Source organism: Acomys russatus, chromosome 6, assembly GCF_903995435.1.
Source record: "Acomys russatus chromosome 6, mAcoRus1.1, whole genome shotgun sequence".
In the NCBI taxonomy this organism is placed as follows: Eukaryota; Metazoa; Chordata; class Mammalia; order Rodentia; family Muridae; genus Acomys; species Acomys russatus.
In genome coordinates, this window is record NC_067142.1 from 39,008,314 (window position 1) to 39,021,454 (window position 13,141).

The 13,141-nt window shown below is 38.3% G+C and overlaps 1 protein-coding gene and 1 pseudogene across 2 annotated transcripts in view; one reads left to right on the forward strand and one right to left on the reverse strand.

Annotated features, from left to right (window-relative positions):
- Kcnt2 (potassium sodium-activated channel subfamily T member 2) overlaps positions 1 to 13,141 on the forward strand; it is a 328,896-nt gene that overhangs the window by 24,929 nt on the left and 290,826 nt on the right. The window lies entirely within an intron of this gene.
- LOC127190481 (60S ribosomal protein L19-like) lies at positions 3,147 to 3,725 on the reverse strand (annotated as a pseudogene).

The window sequence follows — 13,141 nt, forward strand, 5'->3', positions numbered from 1 at the left end:
AGTGGGGAGAAAAGGCAAGGGCACTCATGACAGAGAAAGAGAGAAAGAGATGGGGAGGGGATGAAGGAAGGGAGAGAGAGAAACTCAGAGAGATATAGATAGATAGATAGATAGATAGATAGATAGATAGATAGATAGATAGATAGCGAGCATGCCTAAGAGGCTGGTGGGTCCTTTTTATCTGGCACTCACCTGGCATCCTCATGGACCGCTAGGCCTGTAAAAGGCAGGCTGGTGGGAATGCCTGCATGCTAACAACAAGAGAACCGTAGTCTTTAGTGTTTGTAGAGAGGTATCATGAGTTAAGTGATCATGAATGAAGAGATTAGGACCTTGGGTGTCATTGACTAGAAACTCATTGACTTGCCCTCTACCACTATCCCTTACCCTCAAAACTGCCTACAACACCCTAGGTTTGTTTGCACAAATGCCCTGGCCTGTTTACAGAAGGAGGATGGTAACTCTATTTAATTTTAATGGTGCTAATATTAGGCTTTGTATTTTTAGTCGTGTTATTAGTTATGCATGACCAGAGGTTGCAATTTATTTCTTCGGAGTCTAAACTGAGTACAAAAATGTCAAATAAGATGACGTGCTTTTCCCTTATTTACCCACTGACCCCTTCTTGCTTTTAAAGTGTAAGACAACACAACTTTAAGACAATAAAGAGATAAAAGGATACAGGGCCTAAATTTAGGCAAGAGTTGGATTGTCTTCTCTGCAGCTGGTTTGGAGGTGCCATGGATTGAAATTTATTCATGGATCTTAGCTGTCCAGTAAAATACTTGGGTAACCTCTTACATTTGTAGGCATTCTTTGCTATATTCAAGTGATGAATATGATATTACTTGTTTTTCACAGATGAAGATACTGTGGCATGGAGAGGTTAAGTAACTAATGAATGATCATACAGCTAGAAAGACTCAGAGACAAGAATTGAAGCCTCATTCCTTCTGGTTAATGGATTGCACTGAGGAAAGAAGGTGGTATAGAAAGAGAGGATAACGTTGAGGATTTATGGAGACTTTCCCTTTCAACATAGAGTGATATACAAGCATATAGAATGTGCTTGATAGATATTTTAAAAGTATGTGTGATTTGAATATTTAAAAAAATTTTAATATATCTTACTAATTTATTCATATTACATCTCAATTGTTATCCCATCCCTTGTATCCTCCCATTCCTCCCTCCCTCCCATTTTCCCCTTACTCCCTTCCTCTATAACTGTGACTGAGGGGAACCTCCTCCCCCTGTATATGTTCATAGGGTGTCAAGTCTCTTCTTGGTAGCCTGCTATCTGAGGGCCACCAGGCCTCCCTATCCAGGGGACATGGTCAAATATGAGGCATCAGAGTTTGTGGGAAAGTCAGTCGCCACTCTCCACTCAACTGTAGAGAATGCCCTGTCCATTGGCTAGATCTGGGTAGGGGTTCGAAGTCTACTGCACGTATTGTCCTTGGTTCGTGACATAGTTTGAGCAGGACCCCTGGGCCCAGATCTGCCCATCATAATGTTCTTCTTGTAGGTTTCTAGGACCCTCTGGATCCTTCTATTTCCACATTCTCCCATGCTTCTCTCACCTAGGGTCCCAATAGGAAGTCTTCCCCTCTGTCCCACTTTCCTGGTAAGTGAAGATTTCATGGGACATGCCCCTTGGGCTAGTGTCCAGATGTAAATGAGTATATACAATTTGACTCTGCTTCTGGGTGAACTCACTCATTAAGATCATTTCTAGTTCAATCCATTTGTCCACAAATTTTGGGAATTCCTTGTTTTTAATAGCTGAATAGTATTCCATAGTGTAAATGTACCACAGTTTCTTTATCCATTCTTCTACTGAGGGACACTTAGGCTGTTTCCATGTTCTGACTATTGTGAATAAGGCTGCTATGAACATGGTTGAGCATATGTCCCTGTTGTGTGCTGGAGCATCTTCTGGGTATATTCCAAGGAGTGGAATAGCTGGGTCTGGAGGAAGCCCTACTTCCATTTTTCTGATAAAGCACCAGATAGATTTCCAAAGTGGCTGTACTAGAGTGCATTCCCACCAGCAATGAAGGAGTGTTCCTTTCTCTCCACATCCTCGTCAGCATGTGGTGTCGCTTGAATTTTTGATCTTAGCCATTCTGATGGGTATAAGATGGAATCTCAGAGTTGTTTTGATTTGCATTTCCCTGATGACTAAGGAGGTTGAGCATTTCTTTAAGTGTTTCGCAGCCATTTGACATTCCTCTGTTGAGAATTCTCTGCTTAGTTCTGAGCCCCATTTCTCAATTGGGTTATTTGGTTTGGTGGAGTTTAATTTCTTGAGTTCTTTATGTATTTTGGATATTAGATCTTTGTCAGATATAGGGTTGGTGAAGATCTTTTCCCAGTCTGTAGGCGGTAGCTTGGTATTGGCACAGCAATAGGCTGGTTGATCAGTGGAATCGAATTGAAGACCCAGAAATGAATCCACTCACGTATGGTTACTTGACTTTTGACAAAGAAGCCAAATCTATTCAATGGAAAAAGGATAGCATCTTCAACAAATGGTGCTAGTCTAACTGGATATCTATGTGTAAAAAAATGCAATTAGACCCATGTTTGTTACCATGCACAAAACTCAATTCCAAGTGGATCAGAGACCTCAACATAAAACCAGAGACACTAAACTGGTTAGAAGAAAAAGTGGGGAAGAGCCTGGAACACACTGGCATAGGAGACAACTTCCTGAACAGAACAACAACAGCCCAGGCCTTAAGGTCAACAATTAATAAATGGGATCTACCTCATGAGGCTGAGAAGCTTCTGTAAGGCAGAAGACACCGTCAACAGAAAAATTTAAATTTAAAATTTGTTTTGGGTAGTTCTGGTGACTTTCTGTTTCAGAACATAAGGCTTTATAACAGGTTCAGTCCAGATACATGACATACAGCTATTGCTTGCCAGTTCCCTACGTTGTTAGGAAGTCTGCGTGGAGCAGAAGCTAATGTGCATAGCATCAGACTATTTAAATAATTCTCAAACATGAATAGTGCACTACACTTTGATTTTAAATTTTTTATTTCCATCTCTTAACAGAAAAAAAGCCTTGTTTTACTTTAATGACTGATCCACATGAGGCCACAGCCAGGCCACTACGTATAGACACGAGGAAATCTTCATTTCTTGATCTCCTCCTCCTTGGACAGGGTCTTGATGAGCTCCTCCTTCTTGGCCTGGAGGTGCTCCTCGGGGCGCTTGTGTGGTTCCTTGGTCTTAGACCTGCGAGCCTCAGCCTGGTCAGCCAGGAGCTTGTCGCGGGTCCTGTCTGCCTTCAGCTTCTGGCTGTGCTCCATGAGAATCCGCTTGTGTTTGAACACATTCACTTTGTCCTTCAGGTACAGGATGTGATACATATGGCGGCCAATCTTCTTATCTCTTCAGGAGCCAGCGCAGGATCCTCATTCTTCTCATCCAGGTCACCTTCTTGGGCATGTGGGCGTTGGCAGGAGCCCTCTTCTTCCCTGTGTCCGTATGCCTGCCCTTCTATTGGGCCAAAATGTTTTTCAGGCATCGAGTCTGGGAATGGACAGTCACAGGCTTCCGATGATCAGCCCATCTTTGATCAGCTTCCTGATTTGCTGACAGGAGTTGGCATTGGTAATTTTGTTGGTCTCATCGGAGTCCAACCAGACCTTCTATTTCACGCAGCAGAGGACACTAGAGGCAAGCACCTACTATAGCTTAGGCCTAATCATGGCTGCGGATGCAGAAGCAGAAGGCTCTTATTTACATTGTTAATCTTAGGATCTATTCTCTTTGATTTTGCTATTTGCCTGGTTTTCAAGTCACCCATTGAAAGTGCCTCCACAAACGTTAGCAGAACTACAAAGACTTCCTCTGGGCAGGCAGATGCCTCAGAGGGTCAATCATTCAGGCTGTGTGGACCATACCATGATAAAAAAAAAGCCCATTGTCTATAGCTCTGTGTTTCTTCTCTAAAATACTCTGAAGCTTATTTTAGACTCCACAGCATATCATCTTCCTACCTGGGATATCCATTCATAATTATGGTTTCCATTCATTGTATGAGGATCTCAGCCTTTAAAAAATTGTTATTTCATTGTGAGAATGCCCTTTGTTACCTGAATTTTCTCCTTTTTGTTGGTGGAATCTATCTTTAAAATACTTTTTTTTTTTTTTTTTTTTTTACAAAGATGCTTAGGAGCAACAAATTTTAGTTTGTTTCACATCTGAAAATGATTTTATTTTTAATTTAAAAAAACTCTTTCTCTCAGATGTAGGACGATATGCATCTCTGACTGCTTTGTGCTGCTATAACAGGCTGCCACAGACTGAGTAGTTTATAAACAATAAAAATGTGTTGGCTTGGAAAGACAGCACATGGCAAAGGAGTGAAGACTATGGCAGGAGGGAATGGGACAAGCATCTTGTTTGGTGGATTATTCCTTCTACGGTTACATTTTCTTTGTGGGGGCAAAGTCATCATGATCTATATCCTGCTTAAAGGTTCTACTTCTCAAATTTGTTTTGCATTGGACATTACGTCTATGTGAACTGTCACAGCAGTCAAACCATAGCAGTGGTCCTTTGTTTCTGTTGAGAATACTAGACAATTCAACATGATTTACTTCTAGTTAATGATAGTTTTTATGTTTACTCTTGGTATTTTATGACAGGGTATCCTAAAAGAACGATTTTATCTGTAATAGTAAAAAACAAAGCAAAGAAAAACAAAACAAAACAAAAACTCAGTATGGCTATATGAATGCATGGCATTTGTTGCCTGTTCGGTTTACTCTGAATGATGAGGAGAAGGACTGATAGTGTCTTTATACATCCCTCCTTCCCTTTCCTATCTTAGACCACAACATTTATTTTCTTAGGTTAGTGATAGAAGCAAAACAACCAACCAAACAACAACAATGTAAATGGATGGGATTCATTTCCTGCGCAGTTTCATTTGAAGAGGAGTTATTCCTGCATTAATATATACTTCCTTCCTCCTCAAATATCATATGGCAATATCCGATTTTTTTGGTTAGATGATCCAGACCTGAGCACACCACTCTCCTGAGTTCTACCTTATTTCTTGAAGTTTATTGGAAAAGGGGTTTCATACAATATGTAGACAGTAGTACATGCAGGTGTGTGGCAAGCCCAGCCCCTTTCAATCTTGGGTCTGTTCTGTACCACTGATATTGATCCATCAGCTTCTGTGGTTTCTGGGAAATGCCAGATTCATGTGATGGACAAAAAGATTTTGGTTCTAAACTTGGATTTCAGAATTGTCTCCTCTTGATGATAGAATGTAACATGTAGCCAAGATATAACACCTTCTGCTCATGGTGTTTGTTACAGGAACTATTGTTAACAAACTAAGGCAAAGATGTTTTTCAAGTTGCATATTAGAACTAATATGTGAAAGTTCTACTTGAGCATTTCTTGGGAAATATCTATTTTTCTCTAAAGTGCGCTAATTGGTACTCTTAATGAGTATTGCCTGCAATGTTTTCTTTTGTGGTATAGGCCCTTCAGGGTACAGTAGATACAAATAGAAAGACACTCATTCAAATTCCCGAGGTATCTCTGCTTTCGTCTCCTTGGATACTAAGCCTAATTTCTCTGGATCTCCATTTTTCACTTCATAAAGTAGTAGTAAAGCCCACAGAACTGGCTGTGAATTGGTTTTCTCTGCGTTTGTATTGCTCTTTTTGTATTTTCTAGACTTGAGTTACTTCATCTTGGGAGTTTCCATGGCTGCAATTGTAACATATGATAGCTTTCTTTATCCATGTTGATGTGAGGAATCTTTAAAGGGTTCTGCATATTAAATGATTATACTATCTTCATACTAGCCGTAGCCAAATTGTGAGGTGATCTTTAACCACCAGTCTCTTCACTAGAGGGGTCAGTTTAACTGATATACTCTTTCCTTCTGCTGCAAAATTTATTTTTTTTAAATTATCTGTGGATGTGTACAACTGGATGTGGGTTTGTGCATCGTACTTCAGTGCTCCGAGTTGTCAGCAGAGGATGTGTACATCTGGATGTGGGTTTGTGTGTCTTACTTCATTGCTCCAGGAGGTCAGCGGAGGATACAGATCCTGGGGTGTCAAAGGCAGTTAAACTGCTTAGATGGGTTCAGGGAACTAAACTCAGGGCCTCTGCAAGAGCAGTGTATACTGTTAAGCTCTGAGCCATACTTTTATCCTTATACAACTTTTTACAACCTGAAACATGATTTCTATCTAGAGGTAAGGTGTCATAGTTCTCGTAAAAATCTAGACTTTAGTTTTGTCTTGGGGATATTTTCCTTATAAGTCATTTACAACAACAATTAGTATGCACTATAAGCCTTTTTTTTTTTTTTTTTAGTGATGTTAAAAGGAAAAATGATGCAGGCACCACTGAATTGTTCACAGTATTGTTCTAGGTACCAAGACATCTTAGAGAAAGAGGGAAGATTTAAAAAAGTGTTCTGCATCCTTCTTGGAGATCCATCAACTACACTAGACTTTTAAAACAATGTAGACCATGGATCTTTCAAAAGATCGTGTTTTTGATCAATTAATTGACACAATTAGTTTCCTGCTTCCTGAGGGACAATAGTAAATTTCTCCTTTAAACCAGCTTCTGGTTTTTGAACACTATTGATTTAGAAAGATGCCTTCCCATTTAGGTTCCCTCAAATGAGCACTGTGAGACTTATTCAATATAGAAATAACCACCACATGAAGTTCGCTCAAGGCATCATGTTGCTTGTAGGAAACTCTGGAAGAAAAATCTAGAAGATAAGAGAGTAATTAAAATTTTTATTTTCTGCTGATGTTTTCCAAGGAAACAAAATATTTCTCCCATATATTTTTTATAAAATTAAAATATCAAAAAGTATTTGTCATAATTATCCCAACACTATCTATAAAATAAAAAGAAGCATTGATAGTAGTGAGACTTTACTGAATTAAAATTATAAAATTGTGTGTATTATAAGCCCAAAGAAAAATATTTATTTGTAACAATAATTTTATAAAAAGGTATGGTTCTACAAATCTCCAGATTATTTGGCTATGGCTACTATGATACTATAAAAATAGTATTACCTTTTAATATGTAGAGAATTTAAAGGTTTCAGTCAGTCATAATAAAATAATGAAAAGAAAATCATGGGTAAATTTTGTGTGTGTGTGTATGATGTGCATACGTGTATATATGTACTCGAGTGCTCCAAAGTTTTAGAGAGACATAAAATGACAAATACTATGGTTTATTTCATATAGGGGAAGAGGGGAGATGAGCTGTAATAGAAGGGAGATTGCAGTTACTATGGACTGGGCTGGAAATGAGGAAAGAGAAGGGAGAGATAGAAGGCTGATTGGATAGATCAACATATATGGAAATATACCAATACATATTATTATCTTATACAATTGATAATTGTTAATAATTGTACAGGACACACATGAGATGTGACGTCTATACCAATAAATAATAAATGCAGGAGTGGTCTCTGTGTACAAAAAGGGAGATACTTTGAGCCTAAAAGTGCTAAGGAGCAACAGCAGTGGCACCACAATTTCTGGCGGATATGACAAAGTACATCTAGTTCCCTGACATGAATCCCAATCACAGAAATGGACTCTCCTCAGACATGTGATAGAGAGAATATCTGTGTTCTTTATTATTATTAAGATAGCCACTACAGGGGGCTGGAGAGATGGCCCAGGAGATAAGAGCTCTTCCAGAGGTCCAGAGTTCAATTCCCAGAAACCACATGGTAGCTCATGACCATGTATAAAGGGATTCATTGCCCTTTCTGGCATGCAGGTGTACGTGAAGACATAACACTCATATACATTAAAGTAAATACATAAATAATATGAAAAAAAAAGATAGACACCACAGTGTGTAATTTAGGTGAAATATACTGTGGGATTTATGTTTCACAAAATGGCAAAGTGATTTTATGTGACATGTTTACTTATTCTCACAAACAAATCTTTATTGTATCATAATGACAATATGGCAATTTCAAAGTGTTACCTGAGATATATGGAGATATAACTATCATGTTGTGGTAACACTGTAGAGCAATTTGCCAGGGTCTCAGGTTTTCTGGTAAACAGCCTGTCAACCTCCACCAGCCACCTCTGCCAATGGCTCACTGCTGCCACACATCTGCCTCCTCCTTCCCCATTAATAAGAAATTCACTTTCCCAAGATGCCACTGCTATCATGGCTTTTTTGATTTTATAGATGATGTTGAAATAATTATGACAAATACTTATCAGGAATTTAATTTTATAAAAATTGATCATAAAAATATTTTTGGACTATTAATAGAAACCAATTAAAATTAAGCTGGTATTTCTTTAATCCAGGGTGCTTACTGATGCTTTGTTTTACTTTCCTCATTAAATTTTGGGTTACTCAAAATTTTGATGTTATTGATTTCCTATATAGTTATTAAAAGGTAAGTATAATGAACATATTATTTTTTAAAAAAAACTAAGGGTAGACTATTTTTAAAATTAAATTATTGAACTAGTGTTTTGTACATAAGTTTGAAAAAAAGCCTTGAAACTATATAGAAAATTACATTTAATGGTAACATCATGTGCTCACGAAAAAGTATTTTGTTTTTCTTTTTATAGCTGACTTGGACGTACAACACACAGTGTGCAGCAAGCTTAGGGAATGTTTTAGTGGCTTCCTATTATGTCTTCAGATACTTCTCTTTAGCTTATAAAATATCAGTCTGCAAAGTCTGTAATGGCTTACTGTAAAAATCCCCACACTATCCCTTGCCCCTGGGCCTCTTAAGTAATATGACAAAACTCCAACCAAACCTCAAGAACAGTGGAATGCCTTTTACTCTGAGATGCTTTGTGGGGCTGTGGATGCAGCTTGGTGGTTGAATGCTTGTCTAGAGTTCCAATGCCCTCATTTCAATATCTAGCAACAAAGGGAAATAAATCATAAGAAAAATATGTGACTTTACATGTTAATAACACATTTTTCCATTTCAATGTGTGTGTGTGTGTGTGTGTGTGTGTGTGTGTGTGTGTGTTACATCTGGGATATATCCCCAAAGGTCCTAAGAAGAGAGAAAGTGTTAAGAATTGTTCAACCTGTGGCTACTTTAGCAGGTAGAGTCCCCTTAACCCCAAGGCTACCAGCAGAGTTGAACTGTGTCCTCAGGGTGATTGCACACAGTTGCTTGGTTTGAGTGACTTCAAGGACCTGGGTAACCCTAACGGCTGAGTCTACACTTTAAAAGCATGTGGTTGAAAGTCCAGACCTCAAGGTCAGTGAGCAGAATAGCCTCCCTTTGACCTCTGAAGCACTTCACAGTGAGGTCAAGCTCCCCCAGAACCTGCTGTAATTGGAAGGTTTGTCTTGCTTATTAAAGGGACACATCAGAGAGAAAACCACTTAAATGGTGCCCAGCCTGGCTGTCTATAAATGTCTCTGTCACAGGACCTGGCCTGAGCTCTGGTACCCAGCAATTACATTGGCTCTGGGGCCCGCCCAAATCACCATCTCCAGCCACTCCCCAGGTCTCTTTTCTGACCAGGCAGGACACACTAGCGGAACTCTGTCCTGGGGGGTGAAGCTGTGAGCCCCCAAGGAACCTCAGGCATCTCTACTTGAGTACAGTTGACTTTGTGTAGCTCAGGAGTCATGTGAGTGAGCAGCAGGCAGTCCTACTTCCCTTTGAGGTGCCTGCCAGCCCAGGTGGGAAACCATGGAGCAGGTTATGTTGGCAGTGGATCCTCTGTGTAAGACCCATCCATCTCATTTCTGACTATAACTTTAGCCTTAAAAAGAAAGGAGAAGGGACAAGGTGAGAATTATGCTATTCTCCTCACAGGCTGTCTGTGGGTCTCCAGTGGCTCAGGAGCAATGCTGAGGGGCCAGTGAGGAAAGTGCTTGCCTCAAATGTGAAGACCTGAGTTTATATTCCCCAGCATCCATGTACAAAACCAGACTCTGGCCAGGTATATATATATATATATATATATATATATATATATATATATATATATATATATATATATATATTACAGGTTGGATTATTTGTTTTAAAATTAAATTGGATACATATCTTCAGAGTCTTCTTAAAGATTTTTTTTAAAAGAGTGTATCTTTATGGTAAACTGATGTGTCTCATAGACACTTTATTCCAGGACAAGCTCTGGGTTCCAGCCTTTGCATCTTCTGCTGCAGTCCATCCTACTTGCTAGCCATTCCCAAGTGAGCCAGGGTGTGTCCCTTTGAGGTGACAGCTAACCTGTCAAAGGATTATTGTGAGAATCACATTAGAAAACATCTTTAAGATAAATTATTTAGAAGCCGGTTGTACATTTATGCATTTCTGAGTATGGAGATATGTTCCAAAATTAATATAAAGTAAAATAGAAAATTTCATGTATTAATTTTTATCAATGGAATCTCTTATATGTCTTCCTCCTGTGTGTTATAGAAGTCTACCTACAATTTAGCCATTTTAATTTTTCTTATTGAGCAATAAAATATAAAAAATGTCTTTATTTATTAGAAATATTCATGGGAGGTAGATAGCTCTTTGGTTAAAAGCACTTGCTGCTTTTGATGGGACCCGAGTTTGGCTCTCACCACCACACAACTGTCTTGTTACAGGCTGCAGGGGACCTAACACCCTATCTGTACTCACATATTATTTATATTTTATATATTACAACACACACACACACACACACACACACACACACACACACACACACACACACACCCCTGAGAGGAAGAGAAGAGAGAACATTCCTATGTTTTGTTCAAGAGTCAGAATCCCCAGGATTTACAAACTCTGAGATAAATTCTTCAAGCATTGCTACCCAAAGAAGGATTCATTCATGCAGTGATAGGCATTTCACGGCATAGCATGAACACAAGTGGGAATTGTGAGGACAGAGATAAGATATACCATTCCTTACCCTCCCTAGTGGGACTCCCATGCTTTCCAACAACTAGAATAAGATTGTAGATGTTATGACAAAATTTGCACCCAAAGGACAAAACTTGTCAAAATATTAACAGGAAGAAATAATAGAATTGTCAAGATCTAGTTCTTGATCTCCTAATACTATATTACTGTATCAACAAGACATTTTCCTCTAGGCTCCACATGCAGTCAGTTCTCAATAAAATTTAATTTGAAAGCAGTAGGGTTCTGAACACAGTATCTTGTTGAACAACAGCCCACAATACATTAAGCAATCAATTCTCCCTAAATTGATCTTTAGAGTTAAGACAATTCCTAAAAGCAATTTTGGCAAAGATATGTATCAACATTGATGGCTTTATAGTAACATTTATGTAGACTGAAAAACTCTTTGGGACAGCTGAAATAGCTTTGCAAAGGACCAAATGTGGGAGGAACCAGTGTCCCAAGGTTAATCCCTACTGTTTAGCAGCAATCTTTAGTACTATATATTCTAGGAGGAAAGATGAATAAAGACCCCAGAAATTAACCCACATTCATTTGTCTGGTTAGTATTTAGGAAAGGATGAAAAGCATTCCAGTGGAGAAAGAATAAGCTCCTCAATGAATAGTGTTGGAACAATCAGATATTCACCATGAAAAACGAAGAGTTAAGTCTCATCTTTTATATGAAATAACTCTAAATGGATCATGAACTTGTATGTAAGATACAAACCCCAAACCCTATAAAATTAGGGAAAATACAGAACTTAGAATGGACAGTTAGTACTCAGACCTAATGAAAATGCATATTACCTATAAAGAATAAAGATGAAAAATGAAGTTTGTCATCACACTTAAAGGTTTTGCTTTGCAAAATATCCTGAATTGAGGAGGAAAAGACAGTTTTTGCAGAACACATTTTGACAATTCTTCTTTTTTTTTTTTTGCCTAGAATACATAAAGAACTTAAACTCAACAGTAAGAAAAGAATGAAAATCTGAATGAAACATTAAAAGAGATAAGCTCAAACAGTTGAACAGAGAATACATAAAACTTCCCTTTCACAACAACGTACAAAAATCTAGACATAAACTTTACAAAGAAGGCGAGAGACCTCTACATGACAACTTTAAGACATAGAAAAAATTGAGGAAGGCACTGTGATAGAAAAACCTTCCATGCCTTTGAGCTGGTAGAATTAATATTATAAAAATGCTATAGTCGCAAAAGCAAGATATAGGTAAAAATATCAATTTTCTGAATAGAACACCATTAGCTCAGAAAGTAGCCCCTAGAGGTGTCAAATGAGAGTTCATTAAATTCAAAACTGTTCGCACAGCATTGTGGCTAGACAACCTACAGTCTGGTAGAAAAAAATGATTGGAGTTTACTATTTTTATATAGAATATTGCAAAAATTAAGCACCGAAATTAATTCAAAACTAAACAAAACAGCCTAAGCAAAAACAAAACAAAAAGAAAAAAGACTTCCATCACACTGAGTTTCACATTGAGTCATCAAATGTGTTAGTTATCTTCTTTTTGTGTATTTAGACACAAAGGCTGCCTAGCACTAGCTAACTTTTTTTGAAAGGTTTTTATTTATTTTATTTATATAATTGAGTATTTACTGTGAGTTTACTCATGGTTGCTCCAGCCATATGGGCGCTGTGAACTTCTTCTGGGGCATCAAGTGTTCCAAGACATCTCTCCAGCCTCTGATGCCCTAGTAAACCTCCAGCCTGGTGGCACTCAGAGGAAGGATAGCAGGCTACCAAGAAGAGACTTGATACCCTATGAGCATATACAGCGGGAGGAGGTCCCCCTCAGTCACAATCATAGGGGAAAGGAGTAGGGGGAAAATGGGAGGAAGGGAGGATGGGAGGATACAAGGGACGGGATAACCATTGAGATGTAATATGAATAAATTAATAAAATAAAATTAAAAATTAGGGTTGTACCGTCTTACTATCAGAGCCTCTATTCTTCTAACCCTTACCACATAATAAGTACAATAGTACAGTAGTTATGAAGTGAATAAATACACAGATATCTTTTATGAATTATCCTTTGTGCTTTAACATTGTCTTAAATAGATCTCTCAAGGTTTTCTCTTCATTGTGTAGTACATTCTTAAAACTAGCCCTATCACTTCTTTCTGAGTGACCACAAATACGTAGTTGCAACTACA